Source organism: Pezoporus occidentalis, unplaced genomic scaffold, assembly GCF_034315485.1.
Source record: "Pezoporus occidentalis ecotype Australia unplaced genomic scaffold, CSIRO_AGI_Poc_V1 ctg32, whole genome shotgun sequence".
NCBI lineage: Eukaryota > Metazoa > Chordata > Aves > Psittaciformes > Psittacidae > Pezoporus > Pezoporus occidentalis.
Genome location: NW_026915158.1, coordinates 941,976 through 959,762, shown reverse-complemented (window position 1 = coordinate 959,762; position 17,787 = coordinate 941,976). Strand labels below are relative to the sequence as shown.

Sequence of the window (17,787 nt, the reverse complement as noted above, 5' to 3'; positions counted from 1 at the left end):
CTCCTGTTTTCTCCCCTTGTGCCAGTTCTTTGCATGAGTTTAGAGTTCTTACACTAACCTATCTTCCTCCACCTTGAACAGTAATTTTAATACAATACCTTGTTAAATGGTTCAGCAGAATCCAGAGAGACCAGATCTAGCATCACCTTTCTTTTTCTAGAAAACCTACTTTCGTATTAGAAGAAAAGATACTAGGTCAGTCTGACATGACCTATCTTAGCAAAATAGTTTGTGTTTCATTCTCCTTGCACTCAACTCCCATGTCTTTAATTATTCATTCCTTAAAAAAGATTCCTAATGTTATTAAGGTCAAATTAACAAACTTGAAGTTGCCTAGATCACATTTTCCATTTCTTTAGATAACTGTACATATAACATTCAATAGTATAAAGTAATAAAAATCCTCTAAGAATTCTTAGTAATGGATCCATATTTTAATTACATTAAAAAAAAAATTACCTTTAAGAAATTCCCAATTTGGGAATTCCCAGTACAGCAACCTAAAAAGTCACTCTGACAGCCAGAAAGTCTGAATGCTTTTAAAATACAAGATGGAAAAACTGGATGCTTCTCCTGAGATTACAAAAAGTTATATGAAATTTATGAAATTATGAGTAGAATACTCAAGACTTCTTGAAAGCTCCCAAGACCCCAAAATCACAAGTACAGCAAGATATAGCTATGGTCCTTGTTTAACTTGATATGGGAAATCCCAGTGCGAATCTGCAATGCTTCTGGGAATTCTGTTACACAAGCCTCTTGAAGAGCTGCATAGTACCTTAGATTCCCAATATTCAGTACAATTTCTTATATTCACGAACTGTTAGTGTAGACTTTGCAACTCATATGCTACAACTGGAAAGCTTTTTTCGATAAGGAATGATTTTCTTAATAAAATGGAAAGGCTTTTAAAAAGTTATCCTTTTTAATCCTTTATCCTATAACCTAAGTACACTATCCTTTTAGTGTATTTATCATATGCTATTCAGTTCAAGAAAACTGTCTGATAGGATGCAAGATCCTTTTTTTAACTCTTCATGTTGCTTTAGCACTTTTGTCTCTCTCAGATTGCTAAACATATGAAAAAAAAAGGGGGGGAATGGGGCAAAAAATATTTTAGAAGCACACAAAACATTCCCTTAGTCTGCAGTTTTAACACTTTTTTTGACCCAAATTGGCATTCCTATGCCTTGAAACAAAATCAGTGGGGCAGGCACCTCACATATTCAAAGCCACTGAGTTTAGGGGCATCACATGAGCACATGTGTTAACTATAAGCTTTAGTCCTGCTGAAATGAGCAGAAAAGTAAGATTTCTGCTGATGCAGACTTTAAGGCTGATATGACTTCCTGGGAGACCTCAGATCACTGACAGCTGTTCCTGACTTCACCAAGGGCTGCAAGTGCTCAGTGTCTACACAAGACTTTTATTGAGATGTCTGAGTTCAGATTAAAGGTAAGTATTTGAAAACCTCACCTCAGGTATTTCAGGCCCAACTGTTCTTCTGCCCTCCCCAAAGTTCTGAAAAATCGTGCACTAAAGCTAAAAATAACTAGGAGCCTTTTCTGCTATTTATTCTGCAGAGACCAGCATGCCAGCCATGCTCCAGTCTGAGGCATGCTGCAGATTTTTTGTCTTTTCTTACCATGCTTCAAGCTACTGTGTTCCACCTAGCATTGACGAGAGAGTAGGCAAGTATTTGTACTGCACAATCCACACCTTTCTATGTATAGAGATCTGGACTTGAGGACCCACAAAGTGACTTCCTATCTTATCTTCCTAGCTATACAGAAAATAAAACTGGAAGTAGGAAATGATCCATATGCAAAGTTTCCAAGAATGAGAGTAGCATGGTAGGCAGCTGATTTTGAGGGTTGGTTTGGATTAAGTTTTTATCTTCTCAGTATGCTTTAGTGAAACAATTATTCCAGAAATTCTCATAATGATTCTGTGGTAGTTCATCTATGTATCTCCCACAGATAATGCTGAGATTACTAACAATTAGGTACCGGGCATTTTGTAATTTAATCACTATAACAGCTTTATAATTAAAATGCAAACACAGTATAAAATTAATAGGTTATTGAATTGAATGTTAACTTGGACAGGATAATGTTCCAAACACTTCAAAGGTCTTGATGTAAGAGTAATATTTAATTTCAGAAAACCCATAATTTATTCTTGCGCTTGCGCAGAACATAACATAGGTTGAATACTTGCAAAAAGAGAAAGAAGTCACCAGAGCAAAGCAGCAAAGTAATAATCCATGGATCCAGACACTTAAAACATCTGAAATTCTGCCACCTTGTCCCTGATTTTGTGCCGTCTACAGCTGTTCTCATTAGCTATACATCATCATGTCTTCTTACCCTTCTTTCTGTCCTCCCTGCATTCAGGCTTTATTCAATCTGATTATGCTTTTATTTAAGATTTTGTTCAAACTAAGTCCTCCATCTCTGTTTTCACAGCTAAAGTGATGGTTAACTCTGCAGACTAGAATCAGCAGAGTCAGAAAAACAACTAATAGAATAGACAACATTATGGAAAGGGCAAATGCTTCACATTATCCAATAACTGCACATGTAATTATTGTAATTATAAACACAAATCCAGCATGGTGCATGCAATTGATCTAGCACTAACAACAGAATGATGAACATGATGGCCTAAGAAATAGGATCACTATATATTTAACACAGCCATGCATTCACATATGGCCTACTCTGCACTTTAACATACTTAAACTGATAAGAAGGGAAAAGCAAGAGGGGAAGGAACAAACTAGTGAACGCTGGGTTTTGTTAAAAAAACAAATTGCAATAACGGATAGTAACCTTGCAGTAAAAGCTAACAACAATCACAAAGCAGGCTGCTGTGCTAATAAGAACTACCTCTCCTTAGTCATTCATGCAGTTTGTCTGTTTGTCACCTATACCAGTGGATGTTTTCTGGACATGTCACCCAGAGAACTGACTGCTGCTTAAAAAGGGTGCCAGTGGAGATAAATTCTGTTTTATACACACACATATTAAGGACCCTCAATCAAAAAAGCTATGTGGAGCTTTATATATCTGACACTGAGACTCTTAATGACGAAGCCTTTCAAAAATCCAAATCAGCTGAAAGAAAATATACACCAAAATACCAAGCAAGCAGGCAAACAGAAGTGGGTGGCATTCTCTCTTCTTACTTTTTTCTTTTCTCTCCAGTCCTAATCTAACACAAAGTCTCAAATGAGTAGTGGGATCTGTCTATATGGAGTTGATTGCACAGCTAGAGCCATATTTGAGAAACAATTAGGATGATATAGTGTCCCTGTAGGGGAGCCACAAATACTGTTTTCTTCCTCTATTGTTACAGATTTCTTTGAAAGTGTGGACAGACCCTACAGGGGAAAAGAAACGGGTGTTTTGGGGAAGTATGAGAATTCTTTTTTCATTTCTTCAGCAAGAAGCAGCACTGAACTGGATGAAGATGGAGGACTGCCCCAGGCATATCTTTTCCAATGCAGACAATGATTAATAGAAGAAAGATTATATGCATTGCTAGTATTACTGCTGTTCCCTTTAAGTCACAGTAAAGACATCTACAGGGTCTGGCAGTGCTCATTTGCTGCTGGCAACTTCATCCCTGCCTTTTTGGGATTGAGAAAGATTTGTAAGTGCATGCCTGATTCTCAAGTTATTCTTCACTGAACAGTTCAAGATGGTGAAAGGAAAAAAATTACACATAAACCGCTGGAGCATCCTGCTGTGCACTGTATTCTATTCTGCCCCAGTTAAATAATCCAGTACATGGTATTGATCTCTTGCTTAATTCCGTATGTAGGGACAATCATGGTAACACACCTCTCCAGACTTCAGTAATTGATCCTCAGCCTGCATTAAGACACACATCTGATACAAGAAAAGCAGTGCTGCATGAGGAAGTGCATTTGCTGATCTGTCTGCTTAATCTTACAAATAAGTTTGCGCTCCCTTATGAGGACTTGGGGAAAAAGCATCTCTGAGAAGTCACTACTGCTCGCCACTGACTCTACTCCAACTTTCATTCTTTGCTGAAACCTGTGAAAGTGCACTGGGGGCACCTGTTTCCTTTTTCATGGAAAGAAAATCGCAGTACCTCCTCGGGTTGAACAAACACAGAGCCAGAACCCACAAGCATGACCTGACATTAGGTCTGTTCCTCAACACTGTCATACACACACCTCCACAAGTTAGTCTAGCTAAAGAGTGTAGTCAGGCAAAACGGGAAGCAAGGAAAAGATTACAAAAGACACTCACTACATCAGAGATGAGAAGGCTGAGGGTTCCCCCTCAATTTCTACACATGATTACTCAGGTGACTGCAAGTGTCACATGTGACTGTGAGCATCACATTTGACCATGAGCATCGCATTTCACCTCTCGCTGCCTCCTATTCCCAGACTAGTAAAACCTCCTACCTTTACCAGAAGACTCATTTCACTGGTGTCCGCCTCATACTGCATTGTTGTTAAGGCCATATACTACACATCACTATGTGGACCACAACTTCTCTTATTCTCTGAAAATCCAGAAGTCCAGTGCAGCTGGCCAGCCTGACAATACAACCCACCAACAGCTGCTCAGTCCCACAGGAAGCCAGAAGAGTCCTATGACTGAACTTTGCTTGGAAACAAGTGGGCAACAGTGCTATCACAAAAGTCCTCTGCTAACAGGAACCACCAGACACCTTTTCACTTCCCAGGGCCTAGTAATGTGACCATCAGCCTCTGCCCCCTGACACATCACAGGACATAAAGTAGCTCTTTCACTGTGGAGAAGTAAACACTTGAGAAATGTTCATGAAGTGTCCAACAGGATTCAGTTCCCATCCTGAAGGATATTGCTCTATGCTACAGCAGTACTCAATGACAACAAAGGCAGATCTGCTTTATTCCATTTCTGTTGATCCAGTGTCCTGGGTTCAGCAGTAGCAGTTATTTTTCTCCTTCTTAGTAGCTGGTGCAGTGCTGTGGTTTTGACTTTCGGCCTGGTAACAGCACTGATAACACCGATGTTTTTAGTTGTTGCTAAGTCTGCTAAGTCATGTTTACTCTGATCAAGGACTTTCTGGGTCTCATGCTCTGCCAGGGAGGAGGGGAAGCCGGAAGGAAGCAGAGACAGGACCCCTGACCCAAACTAGCCAAAGAGGTGTTCCATACCACAGCACATCATGCCCAGGATGTAGAACTGGACGCAGTTACCCAGAAGTGCTACATCACTGTCTGGTCAGGCTGGGTATCAGTCGGCAGGTGGTGACCAGTTGTATTCTCTTCACTTGTTATTCCCTTATCATTATTATTACTGGTGGTAGCAGCAGTGGTTTGTGTTATGCCTTAATTACTGGACTGTTCTTATCTCAACCCGTGGGAGTTACATTCTTTCGATTCTCCTCCCCATACTCCAGGAGCTGAGGGAGGAAGGCGGGGGAGTGAGTGACCGAGCTGCATGGCTGGGCTTAAACCACGACATCCAGGATGTTCAAGAAGGAAAATTAAGAACCACTGGTCTGTTCTTATGGTGGAAACAAGTGACAAATACTGGTCTTTCAGTATAGGCTGTAGTTTGAACCTCACCAATTTCCAGAAACATATCAATTGTTCAAAGATAAATCATACTGTCATTAGCTAATGACATTATCTAATTATTAGCTAATTAGAACCTGAGCTTCTGTGGACAAAGCACCCAACAACAACAGAAAACCTCTGGCCAACATAGTGAACTGCCCACAGGACAAAACATAGGGTAAGCATTTCACTGATAGTAGAACACAGGATCTTGTCAGCACTTCGTTATTTCTGAGACTAAAGTTCCTTTTGCTTTGTCTGCCTCTAATTTACTTAATATCTGAACCTTTGCATTCAGTGTCCACAGATCATCACACATTATAGTAGCAATCTCTAAAATCATATTACCTTACTCCGTCTTTCACAGATGAAATTTGGCATGTGCATCCAGTTGTTTTTTAATAGTCTGAAAGACAAAAAAAGGACAGTTTCTGACTGAATGGATCTAAATAAACAGGTTAGTACTACAGGAAAAAAAGTTTTGGAGAAAGCAATAAATATAAGAACAATATAAAAAAATCACTAAAAACTTGTAAAAAATGCAGTGTAAACATTTTATAACATAGTTCCTTTGCCATTTAAGACAGTATACAGACTGTGGATGAGTTCTGAAGAAAGAGAAAATAAGAATAAAGGCAAAAGAGATATTTCAGAATTGGTTACTGTTACCGTAACATTTCACATGTAGGGATTATATTAATGAAAATACATTTGCAATACAAAATGTATTTAACTAAAATTACTTTTCTATTATGTCTGTAAAACACTCAATGCAGTTACAGTATAACAAAGCAGCTCAATACAGCTCAATAAAGCAGCTACTTCATGTCACCAGCAACAATCAGTCTCCCAGCACAGCTTCCCAACTCAGCTACCTTGTCCTATCTACTTATTCCATCTACAGTCAGTGTTTGGGTCACTACATAGCACTGCAGCTCCTTCCCCATGAAACAGAAAAGCTAACGACTGAACTCAGCCTCCCCCAAGCAATTGGTATTTCCTGCAGGTTCAGACTGAATTCAAATGCCCCTGGCAGAGAGATTTAAGAGTTTAATTTCTTGCTTCCAATACTCACAGCTCTTCCACTGTGACAAGGAACGTACTGTCCTTGGCCATACCACACCACACACCACATCTAAGCAACAGGCATCTTAATGTGTTTTTTTTTTTTCCTTCAAGAAGTATAATCAAGATATTCCCTTGCACATTTTATCCATAAATCAATCAGTCCAGAATCCTCAACCAAGTTCAATGTCAAATAGATACACAGTCCAGGAAAGTAATGCAGCAGAGAAAAACAGAGCTACTTTTCCCAGAGGCTAGCTTTGACAGCTTTTATCTGGGGGAGCTCAGCAAGTGGAGGCTGAGATGATTCACAATTTGCTCTCCAGAAGTACATGACAAGGGCTAAACACTGGACAGGTGAAAAAACCATTAAGATAAACAGGATGTTAACAAAATAACTAACCTAACTGCAATAATAGCAACCAGAAAAGCTAGTTTAGCCAAGGAAAAACTTGGTTTCCACGGAAGAGGAGCATCATGCCACTGTTAAGACTAGGCTCAACAATTCAGGAAACTCCACCCAGCCCTATGCTTTTACACACTCATCAACTAATCACCTGAAATTTCTTACAAAATTGTACCTCTTCACAGAAGTAGCCTATAAGGCAGCTCAAGTTTTCTTCTCTTTTCATTGTCCAAGGTGAAGGCAGAACCAACTTGAGATTCACTTCTACATGTCTCAGTTCAGATGAGAAGTTACAAAGCATTTTACTTACCCTAGCTTTTGGAGAGCTCCTCAATGAGGCCAGAGACATCTGACGTTATGTTGCTCTTTTCAGAGTTAAATATGATATGCACTAGTTTTTGGCAAAGTCATTTACTATTTTAAATAATTTTTATTTTGGTAAATTCAGTGTAGGCACATAAAGTCCCATTTTGGTACCCTTTATAACTTCAACTGCATTTATTTAGTATAGTTGTTTTTTTTTTCCTCCATTCTAAAAGCAAAGCGCATATTGTGAAAGCTCCTGGGCACCATGGAAGCTACTCAGAAAGCAAGTCACAGTCAGCCAGTCGCCACATCAAGGGCTGATACAATGGACCTGCTACATTATAATCTTGTAATATACTGTACCACCATCCACCTTCAGTGCTTTTAATATAAATACTTAAACCTGGTCAGTTATTATTCATTTCACTTAAAATTAAGAAATGAAAACAGCAGACATGATAACAGAATCTAAAACTCCTATTTACAACACTATTATAAAGATGACTAGTTCTGCGGCCACAGGCAAACCCCTTTCATATCTGCAGCTTAGCTCACACATCTGTAAAATAGAGACATTGCAACCTAGTAACTACATCAAGTTTCTCTGCTGACAAGTTATAGTCATACCTTGCTCACTACCATCAGAAAGTCACACCTATTTTGCAGATCAACAGTGGAAATCACACATTCTAGGGTGATGTATTTTAAAATCAGTCTATCAGTGAGATTTTTAGAAAAATACTGCTACTTCTGCAGAGAAGCCAAATCCTACCTACTGATCTCCCAGCAAGTTCTGACCTCCTGCAGGTGCCCTCCTGCTCTGCACCCCATTCTAAAAGCAACTTTGGTTCTTCAGCTACATTTCAAGTTATACATTTCAAGAGTCTGCCCAGAAGTTCTCTTTTACACGATCACATTTTTAATTGCACTCCAATTCTGTGGTCCTTTGGTACCTGATTAAAACCACTAATGTGGTAGCTCTAGCCATGACAACTGAACTAAATACTAGTAGTACATCCAAGGCCAAACTGGATGGGACTTTGAGCAGCCTGGTCTTGTGAAAGGTGCCCCTGCCCATGGCAGGGGGGTTTTGACTAGATGGTCTTTGAAGGTCCCTTCCAACCCACACCATTCTATGATTCTATGCCCAGGTAGCAAGCCCAGAGAGTCCAATGTCACCCGCATATGAAAGATTCTAACTGGGCACCAACTCAAGCCTCTCTTTTTCACCCTACACTGTACAGGTTTTTAATTACATTGCCCTGTAACAGCAGTAAGACCACAGCAGGGTGTGGTAATGAACTACTGCAGACCACACTAAAGCACCAGCTTCCTGGCACGTTCTGCCTCTGGCCTTCTGCATTAAGAAATATTGATGATAGAAAAAAAAAGATTCTTCAAAGACTGCAGCGTATTTTTGCTTAATTAAAGCCTAGAGAAATTGTTTTGCAGTTAACTGATGACGGCAGATTAAGCCTTAGTGCTTGTGCTGCCAGATTTTAAAAGCAATTCAGATGTATCACTATAAGGAAATGATACATCGTGACATTTTTTTTTCTCCCCAGTCACTTTACTTGGAACCAGAGAGACTACACAAACTGAGAACACCAGCTCTCAATCAAAACTGTCACACCATTATTCCTGCACACTGCAGGAAGTGAAGCACGTGACACTAGTCCCTGTGGAGAAACCTTAAAGTATGATACAAAACAAACACCAGAATGACAGGGTGTGCACATGCTCCTAATGAAAATCCCTCACTTTCTCCTCTGCTGTACCTTCCTCCCTCTTTCTTACTCACTGACTGTGTTAGAGAGGGTGAAGTTTTTACAATAAAATAATCATATAAAATAGTAAAATGATTATATTTGAGAAATTTATAAATCAATAGTGAGGCTTTGTATATTAGAAAACGTTGTAACTTTGACGTTTTGTATCATAGTTACTCTGTAACTACATGATACAATGGTAGTCTTGGTAGCAAGAGCTAACATAACTGCATATGGTGAGAGGAGTATAGGTGTATGTATTGTAAAACTCTACCCAAGCAGAACCTAAGTTTAAGATAGCCAAAAACAGCATACCAGAAGCATCCTGGTGAAGATAAGAGAATGCTAACGTCCAGAAGACGACTGGGACCTGGCCAAGTAGAGGAAAGGTGAAAAGGACAACCTGAGGAAGACTTCTTACTTCATCTGAGGAAGACTCCTTACTTCATCAGGGCGACCACCAGAGGGGGCGGCGCAAGCGCAGAAGAGGCTGATGTTGTAATAGATTGATGTAGCAATCTTTGATGCATATGTATTAGTCAATGATGTAAACTGTGTTGAATATGTAATAGTTACGAAATTTTTAGTGTATAAATTGCGAACGCGATGTGACGGAAATCGGAACCAGATTTGGGTGAGTACCCCTGGTTCCCGGCGCCTCAATAAAGCACCTCATATAACCATTCCGGTGGTTATGTGTCAGTTCTTACGCTAACAACTGGACAGCAGCTAAATAACTTCAGGGAGGAACGAGTAACTAACCATTTTCCTTTGCAATTAAATGTGGTGTCAACATCTCTGAAAGGTACCCAGATCCCATGACACCAGGTGTGATTTTGTCCGTTAGTTAAAGAAAGAAAAACAGAACTCCTTTTGCCAGTGACTAACTTTGATAGCTTTTATCCAGGCATAGTTCAACAGACATGCTATTCCCATAGGAGTGGAGCCAATCTAAGCTACTACCTCCCATTGCTTGCTCTCACTTTCCCCCTCCTCCTATCTGTCAACAAAACTGCAGGGTTTTGCAGTTTTAAAGTTCTTTAAAAACCAAGCAAACAAAAAAACCCTAACACCAACAAATCCTGGAATACTTGGACAGGGGGGAAAAAGAAAACCAGAACAGTTTGCAAAAAGCACAATTTAAACCTCTGACAGAATCAAGCTGGGGAAGGACTATACTTGTTTATGCTCACAAATTTGAGGAGCATGAACCTCTGCAGTGGGCAAGCAGCTGAGGATGAACCACATGACAACAGCAGATCTGCAAACTAATGCTCATACAAGGCAGTTTGTCAGACCTAATGTAGATCAGAAGACATTTCCTGTAAACGTATTTTAAAGGCTCAAGTTTCCAATAATCAGCCGACAAACCCAGACAGCACATTCTTTTTGTAGGTCAAGATAGTTATGACCCCTGCTACAAGCCTCAAGCTGACAAAAGGTAGAATATACTGTGTCCCCTGCTGTAATTCGTCTTATCTTCTCCTTTGCCTTGTGGCAAATAAACCACAGCATTCTTTAAACTCTTTTACAAACTACATATGATTTCCTAAAGTCTTCCCTCATATTCCCCATTTTGAAATACCAGTCTTCAGGATTTTAAAGAACATAAATTCTCTTCAATCTGAGCAAATTACTGTCGTGACCAATGTGGCAACTCTTTCTGAAGTACTAAATTACACAAGATGCTACCACCATTATATCAAAATATGCCTTACAGAAAAAGAGGAAACTTGTCTTGTCTTGATCTGACTTCCCCAGAATTACTTCAGATTTGCTTGCATTATGCATGCAACCTGTACTTTCACAACATTAAAGTTTCCGCTATTTTCAGCTCCTGGTTGGGAAAAAAAAAAAACACATATCTGACTGTGTTTATATCACTGTTTGAAGGAGTGCTTTAGCATTCCTAATGCTAGGCTGTGTTCCTGACACAATTTACCCTGCTCTGCACCTAATTTTCATGAAAAGAAATTCACAGTACACACCAGTACCTCCTCAGGTTGAACAAACATAAAGCCAGAACATACAAGCATGCCCTGAGATTTGGTCTGCTCCTCAATATTGTCACATATACACCTCCACAAGTCAGTCTAGCTAGAGCGCTCTCCTGCAAAATGGGAAGCAAGGAAAAAGAGATTTCAAAAGACAGGCTTAAGGTCAAACTGGTTTGCACAAGTGGATTTCACATTCTGTTTTCAATATGAAAGAGAAGACCTGGTTTGCTATTACAAACATGGTCAATCCAACCATTTACTACATGCTTACATAGAAGAGATTGAAGTGTATGAAGACCACCCAGAATCAACTTGAACAGTTTCTTCATACTGTGGACAGTAAATGAATGGTGTCCAGTACCTAAAATTCTTACTTCCTTCTTTCATTTATTACATTAGTGTCACAGAAAGACACGTTTTTCTTAGCTATCAAATGCCCACATGCCTGTCTCATTTTTATCATTGGAGGCTACGCTTTCAGGCTAAATAATATCCCATTGTAAAACTAAACATTCAAGTAGTAATGGATAGAAATTATTTTCATGCAGTCTAACCAAATAATAATTTTCTGAGTGTGTTCTATTTTACACAAATCCCTGAGATGTCATCAACATTAAGATGGGTAGTACATCCTTATTTTATCATAGAAGCATATAATCACAGAATGGTTTGGGTTGGAAGGGATCTTAAAACTCAACTAGTTCCAGCTTCCCTGCAACGGGCAGGGACCCTTTCCACTAGACCAAATTGCTCAAAGCCCCATCCAAGGTGACATATTTTATGAACCCCAAATACAACTTGATAGATGATGTAAATCAGAGCATTGTGCACTCCAGCCACAAAATGTGCAACACAACATGGCTAAATCTAGGCTGCATTACTCATTTTCGCATATAAATATCACATGCTTACTTTGAAGACATTGTGTTCTTATTTTTCATATTCAGAAATATGAATCACAGAGGAATGAGGGGAAAAAAAGTGCAAGTTGTTGGGAAGTTGGGAAAGCTGTAGGGAAATTGGGAAAGATGTCACACTTTCAAAAAATAAATGCTGCAAAATATTACACACTCCAGCAGCTACTACAGCCCTTCCAAATGCCTATTTGCCACCTCCCTTCTCTTAAAAGCCTTTTAGATGTTTGGGAATGTTGCTAGTGACAAATAAGCACTGTGCTAGAGAGGAACAACTCTTCCCATTTACCCTGGATGTCTTACTCATGACAGGGAGGGGTATCAAATCTTCATACAAATTGAGACAAATTACTAGAGTTCTTGTCTGCCACTTATCACAAATATAACATCAGCTAAGCAGATCTTCACTGGTAAGTGTTCTACTCTCCATTTGTCTTTCTGCTAAATTTTATGTTAAATTGGTATTTAAAGACACCCCCACTTTTCAAAGAGGCAATTGTTACATGTACCAAATGGTTTCTAGCCCTCAAAAAATCTTACCAGTGGCCCTTGTGACATTTTATGATTTTCCATTAAATTAAAGGCTGTGGAAATGTTTACATAGCTGAAATATAAATCCCATTAATGAGCACAGAAAAGAACATTCAGTTCTTCCTGAGCTCACAAAAAAAAAAAGGCAAAGCCTTTTCAAGGTAGTCAAAATTCAGCCACTATGGGTGTTGAAGCCAAGTTCCTCTGTTCCTCAGTTCACACATACGCGCTGGAAGCCTCCAGCCATGTCCAAGCACAAAAGCAGCTGCTTCTCACAAGTGCTGCCTGTGCAAATGCAAGTTTATTCTTCCACATGCCCAACTAGGTCCCCTCTCTTACTGCTTTCTGTTTCCTGAAGGTGCTGAGTCCTTTCTTCAAACTCCATGCATTGAAATGACATGGCAGCTTCAAAAGGATCCTGTGAGACAGCAATTCTTCAAGGGGAAAAAGAAAAATGCCTATTGCTCCATGCAATCTGCCAGCATCTTCACCTCCCTCTCTGTGGCACAAAGCAGCTGGCAGAAACAGAACTTTCATGGCTTAAGGAGAGGAGAAAGGTGCTAGATGGCAGGAGCCAGGAGGACCATTTCTGCCTCAGCCTCTCACCAGCAGGTATCTCTGCCCTTCACAATCCAGCCTGCCCCATGGCTCACTCTGCCCACTCAGGTCCACAGGACCTGACTGCTGGGGGCATATTACAAGGGCATGTAGTGATAGGACAAGGGGAAATGGCTTTAAATTGAAAGAGGATAGATTTAGATTAGATATTAGGAAGAAATATTTCACTGTGAGGGTGTTGAGACACTGGCACAGGTTGCCCACAGAAGCTCTGGCTACTCCACCCCTGGCAGTGTTCAATGCCAGTAAATGTGACATATTAAGGTCCTGGCATGGGAGACAATTCTGACTGCATTTCACTCTGACCCCTCCAGCCATGGCTTCGTGGAGCTCTGCAAAGTAACTCTCTTGAGAACCTCTAGCAATGGCAGTGATGATTTCACTCCAGTGACCACAGGTCTGGATCCTTGGAGCATGGATTAAACACAATTTCACCCAACTCCCATTTCTTACTTTAATTTGTGACATTGCCCACACCCTTAAGTGGCCTACTTTCATTCACCATGTATATTAGTGAAAGTGCTATAGATAAACTGATTGTACAAACTGTTGTGAGTATGCACTAAACGTGGCAAAGCCCTGAAGGATCTTTCATAGGATCCTCTGTAAAACATCATATCACTTCAACAAAAATTTAGGACTAAAACTTCATTTAATTTGCTTCTGCCCAGTAACAAGCAATACCTAGTCTTGGGAAAAAGGAAATTAGATGACACTTACTCACACTATGTTATAAATTCTAAAAATGGCCAATCTGCAAACATAAGCACTCTCATCACAAGCAATTTCCCTGAAATTCATAAATATGAGATCAAACTTGTCACAGTTCCCTTACATTCCCCAGTTGAACTGTGGGCTTCATAGGAGAGCAGTCAAGAAGAATCTGCTCTAATTCCTCATTATTCTTTCTTTCCAAAGTTCATTTCTGGTCTGGTTTACAAGTCTGTCTCACTGCATATGTACTGGCAATAGAGTAGTCACTTTTCCATGCAACTTTTCTGTGTAAAATCATTTTCCTGTAGAGGCGCTTTTAATATCATGTTCTCACCAATGAGTCTACAAAGCCATGGGGACAATAATGAGCTACCTTTCTTATGTAGGCAAAACCACAAAGGTCACATTCTTCCTATTACTCACTACCTCCTGTTTACTAAAATACAATTTGAAAGTCATCCACTTATCTCAAGAACAGAGAATAATTTAATGAACTTTTCCCAGGCACTGACATTTCAGAGAGAGTTTATAACAGAAAGTCCTCATTCTAACCAGTTCAGCTGCATGCATTTTTATGTCATGCATTCACAACCACAATATTTAGTGATAGCAATACTCAGGACGTAACCCTTTTCATACAAATCCTCCATACACGCACAGAGCTCAAAAGAGCTCTTCCTGGAAGCTTTCTGGAAACAAAAGACACTGTCAGCATGATACTATCTTTTTTCATGTCTTTCTACGTGTGTTAAAAGAATCAACATTTTACTATGTCAGTCCATATGTCCTCTGGAGAAGCCCTCCCAGTTGCTCAACAGAAATAACATCAATGTCAGGGAAAAAATAAATCTTTTGCTTTAAAGTCAGACCATTGGTGTCTATTTCTGAAATGAGTGAGAAGAAATCTTTTATAGCAGCTTGTATTTCAGGAATCTGGGGCTTAAATACACTTACTTATCACACATAGGAAACCTGATGAAGCTACCGGCTTTTTAGTGCAATCTAGAATATTGCAGTATTGCCATTTGCTTTTTTAAAATCAGATCTGCTGCCCAAATAACTGCAAAAATGGATATGCTCTGTCACTCACCTCTGCCTGTAGCAACTTTACTATCTGGCATTAGCAAGCACTTATCTAAAATATATGAACCCACTCCTTTTAAACTGTGTTTCACCTGAATACAGAAGATCAATTTATAGTCATGTGAGACATCAAACATACCAATTTACTATCACTGATTTAAGCCCACACAGCAGTCAGAGGTATTCTGCTGCTTTAAAAGATGAAGCATCAACTGAAACAGAAATGGAGCTAATCCCAGATTTCTGCATCCCTACAAAAAACAAGGACAATTCAGCACAGAAATAACATGCCATCGTAATCCAGGCCGTAATCCCATTTAACCAGAGCGAAATGGACTATACTCTTCCTCAAACTGGCTCCAACTCCTGAGCAGGGCAGGGGGACTACAGTCATGAAGGACTAGGCAAGTGGAAATTCAGACCCTGAAGGCATATGAAAGGACCATCATTGCTATATTCACAGTACAGGCTGCAGTCTTCACTCTCTATTTAAACTAGCACATGGTCAAGAACACACAAAAGTTTCAACAGACAAAAATTGAGACGCTGACTTTTTCTGTGTGATATAAAGCCTTATGCAATGCCCAACTCTAGCAGTCTGGGCAGGGCAAACAGGATGTGTTCACCACCTCTCTGTGTCTCCCTGTTTGAACTGCTCCAGCATTAAGTGAAGAGTTTCTTAGGACACACTATAAACAAAGATTTAACATTCTTTCCCCATCCTCTTTAAAACAAGGCAACAAATCTAATCCAAAGAAGAAGACTTATTCATAGAACAAGGAAAAGGACAAAGCAGATGCTCTATAGATACATACACATATATGAGACCCCCCAAACAACTGATGCAAATATTGTCATTTCTAAAAATTATGCAAAGAAAAAGATACAAAACTCCCAACAACCAAGATGGCTCAGTATTGCAAACAGTGCTATTCATATTGCTCATATGCAAGGACTTTAGTCCAATATAACTCCAGTTTCCAGGGCTTATTTATAACATGCAAAAAAGACAAACAAAAACCTGTAAAACCACCCCAACAACTCCAACTTTTTTCCTCCCTCCTTTTCAAATTTAGATTTGATTCCTCTTTCAGAAAGTCTAATGTAAAAAAGCAAATTAGCATAGAAAGTAGGGCAACCATTTTTTGTGGGAGAAAAGATCATTATTCAGTGTATGGACCATCTTCTGCTCTGTGTAAAACTCAGCATTTGATATAGCAGTGCTCCAGTTTGGGCTGATCATCAGGTAAAACTGTAACATAATAAAAAAATTACCCATATTAAAGATCATTCACGTTTCAGTAACAAAAGAAGAATGGATTTCCCTTAAGTTCTTCACCAGCCATTTGGCAAGGCTAGCTATAAATCATTGCTAAGGAGGCTTTTGTTTAAAACAAGAGTAAGTGCTTCCTGCTACTGAAGATCTCAGAGCTTCAAGAATTGTGGAGAAATGCTTTGATTTCTCTTTGCCCCTCATTTCTCCACTTGTTACCCACAGCAAAAGCTGTGTTTCCTGCAGAGTCATTTCCCCCTGCCACGGCAGGGAGAGGTAGAACAGCATACCCAAGGATTATGCCGCTGCCCATTTTGAAACTTTAAGGATTGAGGAAGCAGAATATATAACAGATCAAAGGTAATCTAGCAGCACTGTTTCCCAAGTGCCAGGAAAGCAGATGAAGGGCTTAGAATAACACAACTAAGGCATGGCCACAAAGGAAGCAGTGGGTTTTATGTAGGAAGAAACAAATAAAAAGGACAGGTGAACACCCCATGTCTCGTTTGCAACACAAGCAGCACAGGAGCAACAGGTAACTACATGAGCTTTGTGGCCTTGTTCCATTTAAAGCTTGCTTAGGTGGAAAAGCTACCAAGCGGAGAGAGTCATTAAACAGGTCACAGTAGAGCAGCTGAAGTGAGAACTGAAAAAAGGGACTTAAATTTCAGCAGAAAGTCCACAAAAGCTTCAGTGAGGGCAGAGATAACAAAACATAGCTCTGGAGTAATGCAGAGATGAGAAAAACAGCTATGCAAGCACCAGTGATGTCCTGTAGGCTAGGAACAGAAGGGGGAACAGTGAGCTGGGATCTTCTGCTTGGGTTCACTGGAGATAACAAAACTTCACTACACAAAAGAAAGGCCAAGGAGATCATGAACTCTCACACTTCAAATTCTGCCAAAAGTACAAGTGAAATGGTTCCAGCAGCTTCTGCCATTTGTTGCCTTTAAAGCCTGATTCAAAAGCAACTTAAAGGAATAAACTAACCTTCAAGGTGCCTAGAGGGCAGACTTTGGCAAGTCCTATTATACAAAACCCCTGCATAGAAGGATCAAACTCAGCTGCTTCCTTTGCACTTAACATAAAGTTATGATCACTTCCCTGCACAAATCTTTCCTACCCTGGATATTTACATTTTAGTTGTAACTTGATAATATATCCAAAACGTATATATCTTGTAATTATCAAGACAGCATCACAACAAACACTGCCAAGACTTCTTTAGCTCTTCCCAGCAGCTTTCCAGCAAACTGTCTAGCTATCTTGCAAGACTGGGCTTTTTGTTCTTTGTTGAGCTGACTCTCTTCTTCACTCAGTGCATTCCATCCACAGACAGAGGAACACAGTAGGCAGCACAAGAATTAGACAGATCAGAGGGAGTTCTCTTTGGTGGTCAGCACTTGCACAAAGAGTTTATGGACAAGTAGGGTGGAGTGGCTGTCTTTAGGGCTGTGCCGACTCGGGGGCTGTCATAGTGTTCTTTAGATGTTAAGCATCATCTTGAAAGTTCTTTTCAAA

The 17,787-nt window shown here is 39.8% G+C and overlaps 1 protein-coding gene across 15 annotated transcripts in view; it reads right to left on the bottom strand.

Moving 5' to 3' along the window:
* The window catches only part of INPP4A (inositol polyphosphate-4-phosphatase type I A), a 103,250-nt gene that overhangs the window by 69,890 nt on the left and 15,573 nt on the right, over positions 1-17,787 (bottom strand). For all 15 annotated transcript variants that reach the window (XM_062628568.1, XM_062628569.1, XM_062628566.1 and 12 more), the window contains exon 2: positions 5,939-5,996. The gene's annotated coding sequence lies outside the window, so the exon portion shown is untranslated. The remainder of the gene's footprint in view (positions 1-5,938; positions 5,997-17,787) is intronic.